Below are 12,081 nucleotides of genomic sequence, written 5' to 3'. Positions count from 1 at the left end.
GTGATGCCTGAGAATGAATCAAACAGATGTACTTCCGTGTAGTAGGATGGATGTGTGTACTGTGTAACAAGTAAACAAGACGGTAACGTTTAAAAATCATAAAAATCATTATTTAAAAATATGAAATGATAAAATTTAATAAAATATTTTATTAATAAATTAAAAAAATCGTGATAAAATGCAAATGTTTAGCGAGAGAACCCAAAACTTTAGCGACAGAACGCAAATGTTTAGCGAGAGAACACGAAACTTTAGTGATAGAATGCAAATGTTTAGTGAGAGAACACGAAACTTTAGCGATAGAACGCAAATGTTTAGCGAGAGAACGTGAAACTTTAGCGATATAATGCAAATGTTTAACGAGAGAACATGTAACTTTAGCGATAGAACGCAAATGTTTAGCAAGAGAACATGAAACTTTAGCGATAGAATGCAAATGTTTAGCGAGAGAACACGAAACTTTAATGATAGAACGCAAATGTTTAGCTAGAGAACATGAAACTTTAGCGATAGAATGCAAATGTTTAGTGAGAGAACACGAAACTTTAACGATACAACACAAATGTTTAGCGAGAGAACACAAAACTTTAATGATAGAACGCAAATGTTTAGCTAGAGAACATGAAACTTTAGCGATAGAATGCAAATGTTTAGTGAGAGAACACGAAACTTTAGCGATAGAACGCAAATGTTTAGCGAGAGAACACGAAATTTTAGCGATAGAATGCAAATGTTTAGCGAGAGAACACGAAACTTTAGTGACAGAATGCAACTGTTAACGAGAGAACACGAAACTAGCGATAGAATGCAAATGTTTAGTGAGAGAACACGAAACTTTAGCGATAGAACGCAAATGTTTAGCGAGAGCACACAAAACTTTAGTGATAAAATGCAAATGTTTAGCGAGAGAACCCAAAACTTTAGCGACAGAACGCAAATGTTTAGCGAGAGAACACGAAACTTTAGCAATGTTTAGTGAGAGAACACAAAGCTTTAGCGACAGAACGCAAATGTTTAGCGAGAGAACATGAAACTTTAGTGATAGAACGCAAATGTTTAGCTAGAGAACAGTGAGAGAACACGAAACTTTAGCGATAGAACGCAAATGTTTAGCGAGAGCACACAAAACTTTAGTGATAGAATGCAAATGTTTAACGAGAGAACATGAAACTTTAGCAATAGAACACAAATGTTTAGTGAGAGAACATGAAACTTTAGCGATAGAACGCAAATGTTTAGCGAGAGCACACAAAACTTTAGTGATAAAATGCAAATGTTTAGTGAGAGAACACGAAACTTTAGCGATAGAACGCAAATGTTTAGCGAGAGCACACAAAACTTTAGTGATAAAATGCAAATGTTTAGTGAGAGAACACGAAACTTTAGCGATAGAACGCAAATGTTTAGCGAGAGCACACAAAACTTTAGTGATAAAATGCAAATGTTTAGTGAGAGAACACGAAACTTTAGCGATAGAACGCAAATGTTTAGCGAGAGCACACAAAACTTTAGTGATAAAATGCAAATGTTTAGTGAGAGAACACGAAACTTTAGCGATAGAACGCAAATGTTTAGCGAGAGCACACAAAACTTTAGTGATAAAATGCAAATGTTTAGTGAGAGAACACGAAAACTTTAGCAATAGAACACAAATGTTTAATGAGAGAACACAAAAGTTTAGCGACAGAACGCAAATGTTTAGCGAGAGAACACGAAACTTTAGCGATAGAACGCAAATGTTTAGCGAGAGAACACGAAACTTTAGCGATAGAACGCAAATGTTTAGCGAGAGAACACGAAACTTTAGCGATAGAACGCAAATGTTTAGCGAGAGAACACGAAACTTTAGCGATAGAACGCAAATGTTTAGCGAGAGAACACGAAACTTTAGCGATAGAACGCAAATGTTTAGCGAGAGAACACGAAACTTTAGCGATAGAACGCAAATGTTTAGCGAGAGAACACGAAACTTTAGCGATAGAACGCAAATGTTTAGCGAGAGAACACGAAACTTTAGCGATAGAACGCAAATGTTTAGCGAGAGAACACGAAACTTTAGCGATAGAACGCAAATGTTTAGCGAGAGAACACGAAACTTTAGCGATAGAACGCAAATGTTTAGCGAGAGAACACGAAACTTTAGCGATAGAACGCAAATGTTTAGCGAGAGAACACGAAACTTTAGCGATAGAACGCAAATGTTTAGCGAGAGAACACGAAACTTTAGCGATAGAACGCAAATGTTTAGCGAGAGAACACGAAACTTTAGCGATAGAACGCAAATGTTTAGCGAGAGAACACGAAACTTTAGCGATAGAACGCAAATGTTTAGCGAGAGAACACGAAACTTTAGCGATAGAACGCAAATGTTTAGCGAGAGAACACGAAACTTTAGCGATAGAACGCAAATGTTTAGCGAGAGAACACGAAACTTTAGCGATAGAACGCAAATGTTTAGCGAGAGAACACGAAACTTTAGCGATAGAACGCAAATGTTTAGCGAGAGAACACGAAACTTTAGCGATAGAACGCAAATGTTTAGCGAGAGAACACGAAACTTTAGCGATAGAACGCAAATGTTTAGCGAGAGAACACGAAACTTTAGCGATAGAACGCAAATGTTTAGCGAGAGAACACGAAACTTTAGCGATAGAACGCAAATGTTTAGCGAGAGAACACGAAACTTTAGCGATAGAACGCAAATGTTTAGCGAGAGAACACGAAACTTTAGCGATAGAACGCAAATGTTTAGCGAGAGAACACGAAACTTTAGCGATAGAACGCAAATGTTTAGCGAGAGAACACGAAACTTTAGCGATAGAACGCAAATGTTTAGCGAGAGAACACGAAACTTTAGCGATAGAACGCAAATGTTTAGCGAGAGAACACGAAACTTTAGCGATAGAACGCAAATGTTTAGCGAGAGAACACGAAACTTTAGCGATAGAACGCAAATGTTTAGCGAGAGAACACGAAACTTTAGCGATAGAACGCAAATGTTTAGCGAGAGAACACGAAACTTTAGCGATAGAACGCAAATGTTTAGCAAGAGAACATGAAACTTTAGCGATAGAATGCATATGTTTAGCGAGAGAACACGAAACTTTAGCGATAGAACGCAAATGTTTAGCAAGAGAACATGAAACTTTAGCGATAGAACACAAATGTTTAGTGAGAGAACATGAAACTTTAGTGATAGAATGCAAATATTTAGTGAGAGAACACAAAACTTTAGCAATAGAACACAAATGTTTAGTGAGAGAACACGAAACTTTAGCGATAGAATGCAAATGTTTAGCGAGAGAACATGAAACTAGCAATAAAACAAATGTTTAGTGAGAGAGCATGAAACTTTAGCGATAGAATGCAAATGTTTAGTTAGAGAACACGAAACTTTAGGGATAGAATGCAAATGTTTAGTGAGAAAACATGAAACTTTAGCGATGAACGCAAATGTTTAGTTAGAGAGCATGAAACTTTAGCGATAGAATGCAAATGTTTAGCGAGAGAACTCGAAACTTTAGTGATAGAATGAAAATGTTTAGCGAGAGAACACGAAACTTTAACGATAGAACGCAAATATTTAGTGAGAGAACATGAAACTTTAGCGATAGAATGCAAATGTTTAGCGAGAGAACACGAAACTTTAACGATAGAACGCAAATATTTAGTGAGAGAACATGAAACTTTAGCGATAGAATGCAAATGTTTAGTTAGAGAACACATAACTTTAGCGATAGAATGCAAATGTTTAGCGAGAGAACATGAAATTTTAGCGATAGAACGCAAGTGTTTAGCTAAATTACATGTGTAATGTTTAGCGAGAGAACTCGAAACTTTAGAGATAGAACGAAAATGTTTAGCGAGAGAACACGAAACTTTAACGATAGAACACAAATGTTTAGCGAGAAACACGAAACTTTAATGATAGAACGCAAATGTTTAGTGAGAGAACATGAAACTTTAGTGATAGAATGCAAATGTTTAGCGAGAGAACACGAAACTTTAACGATAGAACGCAAATGTTTAGCGAGAGAACACGAAACTTTAACGATAGAACACAAATGTTTAGCGAGAGATCACGAAACTTTAGTGATAGAACGCAAATGTTTAGCTAAAGAACACGAATCTTTAGCGATAGAACGCAAATGTTTAGCTAAATTACATGTGTAATGTTTAGCGAGAGAACTCGAAACTTTAGTGACAGAACGGAAATGTTTAGCTAGAGAACATGAAACTTTAACGATAGAACACAAATGTTTAGCGAGAGAACACGAAACTTTAACCATAGAACGCAAATGTTTAGCTAGAGAACATGAAACTTTAGCGATAGAATGCAAATGTTTAGCGAGAGAACACGAATCTTTAGCGATAGAACGCTAATATTTAGCGAGAGAACACAAAACTTTAGCGATAGAACACAAATGTTTAGCTAAATTACATGTGTAATGTTTAGCGAGAAATTCAAAACTTTAGTGATAGAAAGGAAATGTTTAGCAAGAGAACAAAGTTTGTCGGGGGAACACAATACTTTAGCGATAGAATGCAAATCTTTAGAGAGAGAATGCGAAACTTTAGCAATAGAACGCAAATGTTTAGCGAGAGAACACAAAGTTTGTCGGGGGAACACAATACTTTAGCGATAGAATATAAATGTTTAGAGAGAGAATATGAAACTAATGATAGAACACAAATGTTTAGCGAGAGATCACGAAACTTTAGTGATAGAACGCAAATGTTTAGCTAAAGAACACGAATCTTTAGCGATAGAACGCAAATGTTTAGCTAAATTACATGTGTAATGTTTAGCGAGAGAACTCGAAACTTTAGTGACAGAACGGAAATGTTTAGCTAGAGAACATGAAACTTTAACGATAGAACACAAATGTTTAGCGAGAGAACACGAAACTTTAATGATAGAACGCAAATGTTTAGCTAGAGAACATGAAACTTTAGCGATAGAATGCAAATGTTTAGTGAGAGAACACGAAACTTTAACGATACAACACAAATGTTTAGCGAGAGAACACGAAACTTTAATGATAGAACGCAAATGTTTAGCTAGAGAACATGAAACTTTAGCGATAGAATGCAAATGTTTAGCGAGAGAACACGAATCTTTAGCGATAGAACGCTAATATTTAGCGAGAGAACACAAAACTTTAGCGATAGAACACAAATGTTTAGCTAAATTACATGTGTAATGTTTAGCGCGAGAACTCGAAACTTTAGTGATAGAATGGAAATGTTTAGTGAGAGAGCATTAAACTTTAGCGATGGAACGCAAATGTTTAGGGAGAGAACACAAAACTTTAGCAATAGAACGCAAATGTTTAGCGAGAGAACACAAAGTTTGTCGGGGGAACACAATACTTTAGCGATAGAATATAAATGTTTAGAGAGAGAATATGAAACTAATGATAGAACAGAAATGTTTAGCGAGAGATCACGAAACTTTAGTGATAGAACGCAAATGTTTAGCTAAAGAACACGAATCTTTCTAAACTTTAGCGATAGAACGCAAATGTTTAGCGAGAGAACACAAAACTTTAGTGATAGAACGCAAATGTTTAGCGAGAGAACACGAAACTTTAGCGATAGAACGCAAATGTTTAGCTAAATTACATGTGTAATGTTTAGCGAGAAATTCAAAACTTTAGTGATAGAAAGGAAATGTTTAGCAAGAGAACAAAGTTTGTCGGGGGAACACAATACTTTAGCGATAGAATGCTAATCTTTAGAGAGAGAATGCGAAACTTTAGCAATAGAACGCAAATGTTTAGCTAGAGAACACGAAACTTTAGTAATAGAATGCAACTGTTAACGAGAGAACACAAAACTTTAACGATAGAACACAAATGTTTAGCGAGAGAACACGAAACTTTAACGATAGAACGCAAATGTTTAGCGAGAGAACACAACTTTAATGATAGAACACAAATGTTTAGCGAGAGAACACAAAACTTTAACGATAGAACGCAAATGTTTAGCGAGAGAACACGAAATTTTAGCGATAGAACACAAATGTTTAGCTAAATTACATGTGTAATGTTTAGCGAGAAATTCGAAACTTTAGTGATAGAACGAAAATGTTTAGCAAGAGAACACAAAGTTTGTCGGGGAAACGCAGTATTTTAGCGTTAGAATGAATATGTTTAGAGAGAGAACATAAAATTTTAGCATTTGAACACAAATATTTTGCAACAGAATATAAAGTTTCGCAGGGGAACGCAATATTTTAGTGATAGACCACAAATGTCTAGCGAAAGAACTCCAAGTTTCTTGGGGGAACACAATACTTTAGAGACAGAACGCAAAACTTTAACGATAAAATGCAAATTTTCTTGGGGGAACACAATACTTTTGCAAGAGAATGCAAATATTTAGCTAGAGAACACAACATTGTAGTGATAGAATGCAAAGTTTCTCATGGGAACACAATACTTTTGCAAGAGAATGCAAATATTTTGCAAGAGAACAAAGTTTCTCAGGGGAATGTAATAATTTAGCGATAGAATGTAAATGTTTAGATAAAGAATGCAAATCTTTAGCAAAAGAATGCAAAGTTTCTCATAGGAACATAGTATTTGATAGAGAACTCAAGTGTTTTGTGAGAGAACGCAAAACTTTAGCGATACACAAAGCTTCTCAGGGGAACAAAATACTTTTGTGAGAGAACATAAAACCAAAAGAATGTGATAAAATTCTATGGCCACGTCATGTGTATATATATATATATATATATATATATATAAAATTGAATTGGTTTCTCAGCCAAGAGAACAATACAACAGGAAAACGGATCAAAACATGGCAAATACAGTAAAAGAAAATGTGCAATTTTCAATTTTGACCTGCTCAATCAAATTCAAAACCGTTGGGCGAAAATCTTATGGCCGTCTCAATAGCTCTTCCTAATCAAATGAAACAAATTTGCACTACAAAACAATGTGTATTGATATGTTAATGTTTATTTGAACAGAAAATGTGCTTCAGTACATGTGGTCGGAGCCTCAACCCTTTGTCGTATCAGTGAGCGTCAAAACCAGAGGATGTGACGGCTACCCTGATGAAGATTCAGATGAAAGCTGTGAGTATCTCCTGATCATGTGATCTTAGGATGTAACCCCTGCTCACCTTTGACCTTTTAATTGCTCCGGTCATGTCAGAGAAAGTCTGCTAAGTTATAAGGCGTAATTACAGAATACTGTCCACATCCAGCAGGGGGAGTCATTCCTGTTCTACAGTGGCTTTTGAATCCTGTCATTTAAAATGAATGAATCTTATATGTGTCATTTTTGGATGTATTTCGATTTTTAATATGCTAAGACATTCTAATGATGTTGTACTCATGTTTTGTTGTTGCAGATACGCTGAGTGTGTCAGAGGGCCATGCTGTGCTGAGATCAGTGTCTGTATGGGGCGCTTTGGGAGGTGTGACTTCATGCTTATTGTCTCTTTTATTCTTTGCTTGAATTAAAAGCACTAACCCTAATAGTTGTCTTTTTCAACTTATCAAACCTGAAAATCAGGTCTGGAGTCCTTAAGTCAGCTTGTGTACCAGGATGATTATGGCACTGTAAGTATTGTGTGACAGTATTTTGTCATGTGCTTGTGATAAATTGCTATAGTGCAGCAATTACTCTGTTAATTAACTCAATCTTTCCATGCAGTATTTTATCAACAAGACAGAGATTGTAGACTTCCCACGTTTTGAATTCAGAGGACTTTTACTGGAAACTTCAAGGCATCATTTACCTCCATGCTATTTTGAAGACTCTGGTGTATATATACTGTTCATTATATATATATATATATATATATATATATATAAAGGTTTGGGGTCTGTAAGATTTAAAAAAAAATCTTACTGACCCCAAAACTTTGAACAGAACTTTGAAATAAAATAAATTATTATTTTTTCATAGGATGCTATGGCCTAGAGTAAATTGAATGTCTTTCACTGGCACATTGTGGATGATCCTTCCTTCCCGTATCAGAGCCGCACTTTTCCTGACCTCAGTAATAAGGTAGAGATGCTGTAAAATCACCTCAAAAACTGCTACATTTCTCACACATTTCAATCTCACTCCTCATTTTTAATTCAGCATTTTTGCTTCTATTCTTCTGAATTACTAACGTTATATGCATTTGTTGTTTGTATTAATTGTAGTTCCATTAAAGATGCTGTATATATAATATGTACAGTACACCCACGGCAGCTAGTGTTATTTTATTATTATTTTTATTTATATACTGTTATAGTATTTTTTTAATGTTTCAAATAAGCCTTTGTTTTTATATTTTCAGTTTTAATTTAATTTAAGTTTTATTAATTTTTTATGTGCTTTTGTCATTTATATTATTATTATTATTTTAAATATTTCTATTTAGCTTTTAATTTTTATTTGTTATAGGTTTAGTAATTTTAGTTCTTCAACTTTTAGTTTATTTTAGTTAGCTGCCAAGGCAACATTTCTAATTTTCATTTAAGTGTTTTTTTTCTTCTTTTTTCTTTTTTTTTTTTAAAGTTTGAGTTTTTCATCTAATATATGTTTATTTTATTTTACCTTTATTTCAGGTAACGGAAACTCTCCTGGACACACTCAGTCATGGGGTAAAGGTACACACACACACGCACATGACTGCTGGAAAACCATGAAACCAGAGATTATAAATAATAATGTTAAAGAATAATGAGGTTTGTTTCTTGTTCTCAGGACAGCCAGGCCTCTTGACTCCCTGTTACAAGGGCAGTGTGCCGTCTGGTTCATTCGGACCTGTCGATCCAACAGTAGACACTACTTATAAGTTCATGGAAAGCCTCTTGAAAGCCTTATGTTCATTTAGGAGGGGACGAGGTCAGTTTTGCCTGCTGGTAAGCCTTTTTGACACTTGGTATTGTTTTGAGTGCCTCATTTGAGCTTGACTGCATTGACAAGAACCGTGGCGTTTTTATTTATAAGACTTTAGCTATGTTATTCTTTATTCTAGCAGGCAGTCGAATCCCAATGTGCGGAAGTTTTTGGAAAAGATGGGTTTTGGAAAGGATTTAACTGGAATCATTCTATATGGAGAGGTGAGTGGAAATGTGAGAGTGTTTAAAAAAACAAAGCTAACTCATATGTCTGTAAGGTTTTTTTTTACCTTTTGAAAGAATTCTCTTACACTCACAAAGGCTGCATTTATTTGAATAAAAATACAATAAAAAACGTAATATTGTGAAATATTATTACAATTTAAAATAACAGTTTTCTATGTGAATATATGTTAAAATGTCATTTATTTCTGTGATGTCAAAGCTGAATTTTCAGCATCATTACTCAAGACTTCAGTGTCACATTCAGAAACCATTCTAATATGCAGATTTGCTGCTGAAGAAATTGATACATATTTATTTTCAGGATTCTTTGAAAAGTAAAGCATTTAAAAAAAAAAAAGTGTATTTTTAACAGTTTAAATGACTTTACTGTCACTTTTGATACATCCTTGCTGAATTTCTTTAAAAATGAATACATTTTCTTCAAATTAATTGATTTTTTTAATTTCTAAAAAAATTATTCAATTCTTTAAATTTCTTTGAACAGTGGTTCACATTTTAGCATAATTGCATAATTTGTTGACTGCTTTTCCTTCATGATCCTTTCCAACTGATTGAGAGAGATCTTGAAGCAAACTTTTTCCTGAATGACGATTAGATTCACTGTTTTGAGCATTTAATCTGAGAATGCGAGTACAGAATGAGGCATCCGGTGTGCGATAGTCAACAGTCCAAACAAATAACGTTAAGATTGTGTTTCTGATTAAATAAAGCAGTAATTAATGTCATAAAATCACAAGGATGGATTGATTTAAAGGTCAGAAGGTATAAAAATCACAAACAAGACACTTGTAAATTAAATAATTTATATATATATACACACACACACACACAGATTTATACACACACACACGCATATATATATTTATTAAATTTATTGTTTTTACATATTTTTATTTTATTAAATATTAGTCATTTAAATTTTGAAAAGTTTAATTTTATTAGGTTTAATCCAGCACACCTGTGACCGTGCATTGATTAAATTCTGTTTTAATATGTTAAGAATCTAAATGTTTTGTCTTCTGATAACAATGGTGTTACAAACCCTTTTACAGTAAGTCTAGAGGAAATAAGGGGTGCAACATCAAAACACTGAACGTGTACTGGAAAACAACCACACACAACCCGTTCTGAATTCAGCAAAGTGTCTGTTTATTACAGTGACAAAATGGAACCAAATATTAACCCTGAATATTATTTACATAAATTAACAAATTATATACACTTTGTAACCAAGCAAAAAGGTTCACAAAAGAACGGGGGAAAGAGAGAAGAACGAGACCGTGCCAAAACAAAGAATGTAACAAAACATAACCAATCTTACTAAAAACAAGACAGAGAACTTCTAATCTAACTCAACCATCAATATTCAAAAACAAACCCCTAAATTAAATAAAAAGAAAAATCTTCAGCGTCAAAGACGCCCTAAATAAACTACTCTTACTACCAACCAAAAATACAATAAGGTGGCACGTGTCACTAAACTAGTGTTCTATACACAGTTGAAAACTCAGTGTGGCACATGTATATCACGTGATATCTTACCTGTTCTTTTTCTCTTTCCCCGCTTAATGATATAGGTTTGACAACCAGGTAGCAAAAACGGTGAAAACCCCAAAGAGAAGAAAGATCGAATGAGCCATTATTCACTAAGTTATCAAAGAACACAGACTTTACCACGAGCATTATCGAAACATCAAGATCGTACAGGGCAAACAAACAAACAAGCACGCAAGTGCTATCACAACAGGTCGACAGAATGAGTGCTCTAGTGTGCAAGAGAACTCCCGCTTCCCGCACAGGTGCAGTCTTTATAATCAAATAGCGCACCCTCATTGGTGAAGACAATACCACTTGTCATTGTCGTCACTAAGCATCTTGATGATTGACAGAGATTTAGACCACTCAGGTACCTGCGTCGCCCTGCTGAAAACGAAAGTAAAAACAGAGAAAAAGGGGAGGGAAAAAACAAACACCGTACCCAAAACACATCACAATTAACCCGTTGAGCTCTGGTGCTCTTTTGGCATTTTTGAGTTTGAATGTAGCTTGCAACATTTTTAAAATCTCGTTCACACCTCTTACTCACATCATTTTCTTGTCCTCCCTTCACAATACGCCCAGTAAAAGTCTCAAAATATTGCATTTATGCAGATGAATAAAGCAGAGCTGGTTGGTAAATCCCTAGAGACCGATAAGGCGTGGAAAGTGCCGCGCGCGTGACCCAGTGTTTGCTGCTGTCTCAGATTCCACAGGACACGGTTCTGGAGATCTGGAAGGGTGCAAAATACCAGTCTGAACTGAGCAGGATGACCCAGGCCGGGCACAGGGTCCTGCTCTCTGCCCCCTGGTACATCAACCACATCAGCTATACGGCCAGGACTCCTACGCAGTGCGGCCCCAGAATTTCTCCGGTGTGTGGAGCAGCATGCTATGCTGGGCTCAGACGCTCTCCAGCGCTTGCTCTTGTTGTATAATATTTAAAAATTCAATATAAAATATCAGTCCCTCAAAGCAAACAGGCGATAAATGAGAACTCATGATGACTTTTAAGTAATGATTAATTTCTCACAGAATCAACCACTGCTTGATGTTGTTTGCTCTGCTGTTGTTTGTAGTGCAGTGCTGGTGTGTTTTCAGAGCATGTCTGTTGTGCTAGTTGAAATATGTGCGGTTTTTCTATGATTTAGGCACAGACGAGCAAAAGAAGTTGGTGATTGGTGGAGAGGTCGCCATGTGGGGTGAATATGCGGACGCCACCAATCTGACCCCACGCCTGTGGTATGACTAGATGAACAGTCCAGGGCTGCGTTTCCCGAAACCTTCTTAACGCTACGTCGTTCGTAAGTTATACCTTAAGTTGTACCTTTACGTTAATACGTGTTTCCCGAAACGTTCTTAGTTAAGTATACCTTCTGCAAGTCATTCGTTCATAAGGTTAGTCTGGACCACTCTTAGCTATACCTTATCGCTGTTCACAG

The 12,081-nt window shown here is 35.6% G+C and overlaps 1 pseudogene; it reads left to right on the top strand.

Annotated features, from left to right (window-relative positions):
- Nucleotides 1-12,081, top strand: part of LOC107675236 (beta-hexosaminidase subunit alpha-like) — a 19,462-nt pseudogene that overhangs the window by 2,701 nt on the left and 4,680 nt on the right.

The sequence above is a fragment of the Sinocyclocheilus anshuiensis genome, unplaced genomic scaffold (assembly GCF_001515605.1).
Source record: "Sinocyclocheilus anshuiensis isolate Anshui unplaced genomic scaffold, SAMN03320099.WGS_v1.1 scaffold532, whole genome shotgun sequence".
In the NCBI taxonomy this organism is placed as follows: Eukaryota; Metazoa; Chordata; class Actinopteri; order Cypriniformes; family Cyprinidae; genus Sinocyclocheilus; species Sinocyclocheilus anshuiensis.
Note: the sequence above shows the minus strand (reverse complement) of the source record. Positions and strands in the feature narration are given on the sequence as shown.